The sequence below is a fragment of the Schistocerca nitens genome, chromosome 5, assembly GCF_023898315.1.
Source record: "Schistocerca nitens isolate TAMUIC-IGC-003100 chromosome 5, iqSchNite1.1, whole genome shotgun sequence".
In the NCBI taxonomy this organism is placed as follows: domain Eukaryota; kingdom Metazoa; phylum Arthropoda; class Insecta; order Orthoptera; family Acrididae; genus Schistocerca; species Schistocerca nitens.
Genome location: NC_064618.1, coordinates 869,096,857 through 869,102,856, shown reverse-complemented (window position 1 = coordinate 869,102,856; position 6,000 = coordinate 869,096,857).

The following is a 6,000-nucleotide window of genomic DNA, read 5'->3' as shown; positions in this document are numbered from 1 at the left end:
ATGATCGTAACCAAAAGAATGTGTTACATAATGCTGCGATTCATTGTGACCCCACCGCCCTATTTTGGATGGACAGTCCAACAAACCATATCCCATAAATCTGTATACAATGGTCTCATTCCAGAGCTTCGTGGTAGAGATGACTTTTACCTTACTATTAGGAGAGATCGTAATATTCGTGAGAATTATTGCACGTTAAACAATGATTAGATATGTTAAGTACTTGTCTGCACTTACTCAACATCCATAAAGAACCATTAAAGTTTAAACTGACACTGGACTTTTAATTACGAATAAGATCAGTCATTATTATTTGATTAAATTACTCAGACTCTGCTTTTATGCGTGTCATTATCGAAATACTTCCAGCATGCGAAGTTGAGAATAATGATAATGTTTTCCGTATGAAATATTTTTAGAAGCGTATTTGTTGGTGTGAATATTGTCTTAACTCCATGTTTCTTTCACCGATAAAATTTTGTTTATTGTTGTTGTTAACTTTTAATGTTTTATCTTTTGCTGACAACACTTTTGAAAATTATCTTCCGCCCTGAGTTTAAAAGTATCAACAAAGGGCTATTCATTATTTTGTCAATTATGGACAATTTATTAAAAATTATATCACAATTTTGTCCATATGGCTGCGGTGGGGAGAGGGAACGGGAGTGGAGGACGTAAAACTAATTGGATAACGTAGAAATCCAGAAATAGTGATTGATCCATGAGAAAAGTCGAATGGGACATGTGTATCAGTCGCAGTATTCACTCTGACCAACATTACTCAAGCAGTTGTAATAAAAATATCTGCAACATGGCAACGGTGCTCCCTGCCGCCGTTGGATAAGCAGCTGCAGCAGCAAGTCGTATACTCCTAGCTCACTCATTTCTTACATAGTTTAATTCTTAATTTCTTTGCGTGTTTTTGGTACTTGCATTGTTTGATACATAAATTTCGGGCGTATTATAGTATTTGAGAGTTGTAGCATCGCGTTTTAGTACCTGAATAGTGTAAAATCGCGTAGTCTCCTTCCGCTGCCGAGCAGTGTGTCAGCAGTGCGCAAGTAGCAGCATTACTGCATTTACTAGGCAATCTTGTATTTTAATAACCGTTTAAATTTTGTCGATTTGTTTGCGCTCTCTGTAGATTAGTTCAGACGTTCTTTGCAAAATAGTTTTTAGCATGGATAGGGACTGCAACTGCTGTGTTCGGATGCAGGCTGAGTTGGCATCCCTTCGCTCCCAGCTTCAGGCAGTGTTGGCTTCGGTCACACAGCTTGAGGCTGTTGCCAATGGGCATCACTGTGGGGGTCCGGATGGGGGTTTGTCGGGGACGGACAGCTCGTCCCTCGCATCCCCCGATCGGGCTAAGACTGTGGTTGCGCGGGATACTGCCCGCATTGAGGCTGATCCCTCACCTGTGGTAGAGTGGGAGGTCGTCTCAAGGTGTGGCAGGGGGCGAAAGACATTCCGGAGGGCTGAACGGAAGGCCTCTCCAGTTTGTCTGACGAACCGGTTTCAGGCTCTGTCTCAGGCTGATACTGATCTTCGGCCTGACATGGCTGCTTGTCCTGTTCCAGAGGTTGCCCCTCAGTCTGCAAGATCCGGGCGGTCGCAGAGGGTGGGCTTACTGGTAGTTGGGAGCTCCAACGTCAGGCGCGTAATGGGGCCCCTTAGGGAAATGGCAGCAAGAGAGGGGAAGAAAACCAATGTGCACTCCGTGTGCATACCGGGGTGAGTCATTCCAGATGTGGAAAGGGTCCTTCCGGATGCCATGAAGGGTACAGGGTGCACCCATCTGCAGGTGGTCGCTCATGTCGGCACCAATGATGTATGTCGCTATGGATCGGAGGAAATCCTCTCTGGCTTCCGACGGCTATCTGATTTGGTGAAGACTGCCAGTCTCGCTAGCGGGATGAAAGCAGAGCTCACCATCTGCAGCATCGTCGACAGGACTGACTGCGGACCTTTGGTACAGAGCCGAGTGGAGGGTCTGAATCAGAGGCTGAGACGGTTCTGCGACCATGTGGGCTGCAGATTCCTCGACTTGCGCCATAGGGTGGTGGGGTTTCGGGTTCCGCTGGATAGGTCAGGAGTCCACTACACGCAGCAAGCGGCTACACGGGTAGCAGGGGTTGTGTGGCGTGGACTGGGCGGTTTTTTAGGTTAGATGGCCTCGGGCAAGTACAGAAAGGGCAACAGCCTCAAAGGGTGCGGAGCAAAGTCAGGACATGCGGGGACCAAGCAGCAATCGGTATTGTAATTGTAAACTGTCGAAGCTGCGTTGGTAAAGTACCGGAACTTCAAGCGCTGATAGAAAGCACCGAAGCTGAAATCGTTATAGGTACAGAGAGCTGGCTTAAGCCAGAGATAAATTCTGCCGAAATTTTTACAAAGGTACAGACGGTATTTAGGAAGGATAGATTGCATGCAACCGGTGGTGGAGTGTTCGTCGCTGTTAGTAGTAGTTTATCCTGTAGTGAAGTAGAAGTGGATAGTTCCTGTGAATTATTATGGGTGGAGGTTACACTCAACAACCGAGCTGGGTTAATAATTGGCTCCTTTTACCGACCTCCCGACTCAGCAGCGTTAGTGGCAGAACAACTGAGAGAAGACTTGGAATACATTTCACATAAATTTCCTCAGCATGTTATAGTCTTAGGTGGAGATTTCAATTTACCATATATAGACTGGGACACTCAGATGTTTAGGACGGGTGGTAGGGACAGAGCATCGAGTGACATTATACTGAGTGCACTATCCGAAAATTACCTCGAGCAATTAAACAGAGAACCGACTCGTGGAGATAACATCTTGGACCTACTGATAACAAATAGACCCGAACTTTTCGACTCCGTAAGTGCAGAACAGGGAATCAGTGATCATAAGGCCGTTGTAGCATCCCTGAATATGGAAGTTAATAGGAATATAAAAAAAGGGAGGAAGGTTTATCTGTTTAGCAAGAGTAATAGAAGGCAGATTTCAGACTACCTAACAGATCAAAACGAAAATTTCTGTTCCGACACTGACAATGTTGAGTGTTTATGGAAAAAGTTCAAGGCAATCGTAAAATGCGTTTTAGACAGGTACGTGCCGAGTAAAACTGTGAGGGACGGGAAAAACCCACCGTGGTACAACAACAAAGTTAGGAAACTACTGCGAAAGCAAAGAGAGCTTCACTCTAAGTTTAAACGCAGCCAAAACCTCTCAGACAAACAGAAGCTAACCGATGTCAAAGTTAGCGTAAGGAGGGCTATGCGAGAAGCGTTCAGTGAATTCGAAAGTAAAATTCTATGTACAGACTTGACAGAAAATCCTAGGAAGTTCTGGTCTTACGTTAAATCAGTAAGTGACTCGAAACAGCATATCCAGACACTCCGGGATGATGATGGCATTGAAACAGAGGACGACACACGTAAAGCTGAAATACTAAACACCTTTTTCCAAAGCTGTTTCACAGAGGAAGACCGCACTGCAGTTCCTTCTCTAAATCCTCGCACAAACGAAAAAATGGCTGACATCGAAATAAGTGTCCAAGGAATAGAAAAGCAACTGAAATCACTCAACAGAGGAAAGTCCACTGGACCTGACGGGATACCAATTCGATTCTACACAGAGTACGTGAAAGAACTTGCCCCCCTTCTAACAGCCGTGTACCGCAAGTCTCTAGAGGAACGGAGGGTTCCAAATGATTGGAAAAGAGCACAGGTAGTCCCAGTCTTCAAGAAGGGTCGTCGAGCAGATGCGCAAAACTATAGACCTATATCTCTGACGTCGATCTGTTGTAGAATTTTAGAACATGTTTTTTGCTCGAGTATCATGTCGTTTTTGGAAACCCAGAATCTACTATGTAGGAATCAACATGGATTCCGGAAACAGCGATCGTGTGAGACCCAACTCGCGTTATTTGTTCATGAGACCCAGAAAATATTAGATACAGGCTCCCAGGTAGATGCTATTTTTCTTGACTTCCGGAAGGCGTTCGATACAGTTCCGCACTGTCGCCTGATAAACAAAGTAAGAGCCTACGGAATATCAGACCAGCTGTGTGGCTGGATTGAAGAGTTTTTAGCAAACAGAACACAGCATGTTGTTATCAATGGAGAGACATCTACAGACGTTAAAATAACCTCTGGCGTGCCACAGGGGAGTGTTATGGGACCATTGCTTTTCACAATATATATAAATGACCTAGTAGATAGTGTCGGAAGTTCCATGCGGCTTTTCGCGGATGATGCTGTAGTATACAGAGAAGTTGCAGCATTAGAAAATTGTAGCGAAATGCAGGAAGATCTGCAGCGGATAGGCACTTGGTGCAGGGAGTGGCAACTGTCCCTTAACATAGACAAATGTAATGTATTGCGAATACATAGAAAGAAGGATCCTTTATTGTATGATTATATGATAGCGGAACAAACACTGGTAGCAGTTACTTCTGTAAAATATCTGGGAGTATGCGTGCGGAACGATTTGAAGTGGAATGATCATATAAAATTAATTGTTGGTAAGGCGGGTGCCAGGTTGAGATTCATTGGGAGAGTGCTTAGAAAATGTAGTCCATCAACAAAGGAGGTGGCTTACAAAACACTCGTTCGACCTATACTTGAGTATTGCTCATCAGTGTGGGATCCGTACCAGATCGGGTTGACGGAGGAGATAGAGAAGATCCAAAGAAGAGCGGCGCGTTTCGTCACAGGGTTATTTGGTAACCGTGATAGCGTTACGGAGATGTTTAGCAAACTCAAGTGGCAGACTCTGCAAGAGAGGCGCTCTGCATCGCGGTGTAGCTTGCTCGCCAGGTTTCGAGAGGGTGCATTTCTGGATGAGGTATCGAGTATATTGCTTCCGCCTACTTATACCTCCCGAGGAGATCACGAATGTAAAATTAGAGAGATTAGAGCGCGCACGGAGGCTTTCAGACAGTCGTTCTTCCCGCGAACCATACGCGACTGGAACAGGAAAGGGAGGTAATGACAGTGGCACATAAAGTGCCCTCCGCCACACACCGTTGGGTGGCTTGCGGAGTATGAATGTAGATGTAGAATGTAGATGTAGATGAAATAACACTGGAAATGACAGGTAACTAATATTCTTTTAGAAGTTATTTGATGATAACTGCGAATCCACAGCCTTTGTGAAATTTTTAAAGGAAATCATTTCCCTTTTTTGTTGTTAAAACATTATTTATTGCGATTTCAGTTTCGACACGTTGTCATTGTCAAGCATTCTGAAAACAATCAGTCGTCAAATATAATGTACATAATTCTGAAATTGATAAACATCGAAAGTGAACATTTTAAAGCTACTCACGTGGAATGTTGTTACCCGGAACTGCTTCAGGAAGGTTTTATAAACTAGTTAATCCTGAAAAATATTCTAGACCATGCTATGCTTATTCGTACCTCTCTTCTTTCCTACATTTATGTATTTCTTTCGCTTGTTTTACGTAGGTGGACCGCTGTTTTTGTCTATATCTGAGATTTTATACCGTCTTCCACATATTTATTTTTAGATATTGTTTTAGTTTGACATGATAGTCACTTAAAAATTTTACCTACTTTTAATCTTTATTCTCAGTATCATTTGTAGTTTCCGTTTTTATTTTACACGTATTTCCGTAACCTTTCTCTTTTCTACGCGCACATTTCACAAACCACGTTATATCGACTCCATATAGTAGCATCTTTCGACTGCATAGCTCATACTGTTTGTATCCTTACATCTTTGCCGCTGTTGTGATCCAGTTACCCCGCCTAATACACGAAATTTAGACTTCAGTGTTTACACCATTATTTCATCAGCTCTATAACATATATGCTACATAGAGTAACTAATAAATTTACCTAATCCAAATGCTCTTACACAGAATGGCACAGCTTTGAGTTATTGAGTCGGTCACAACATCCCACGTAAGAACCTTTAAAATTTTCACTTTCATTGTTGTAACTTTCAAAATTATATGTATTATATTTGATTGCCGATTGTTTTCAGAATACTTGAATG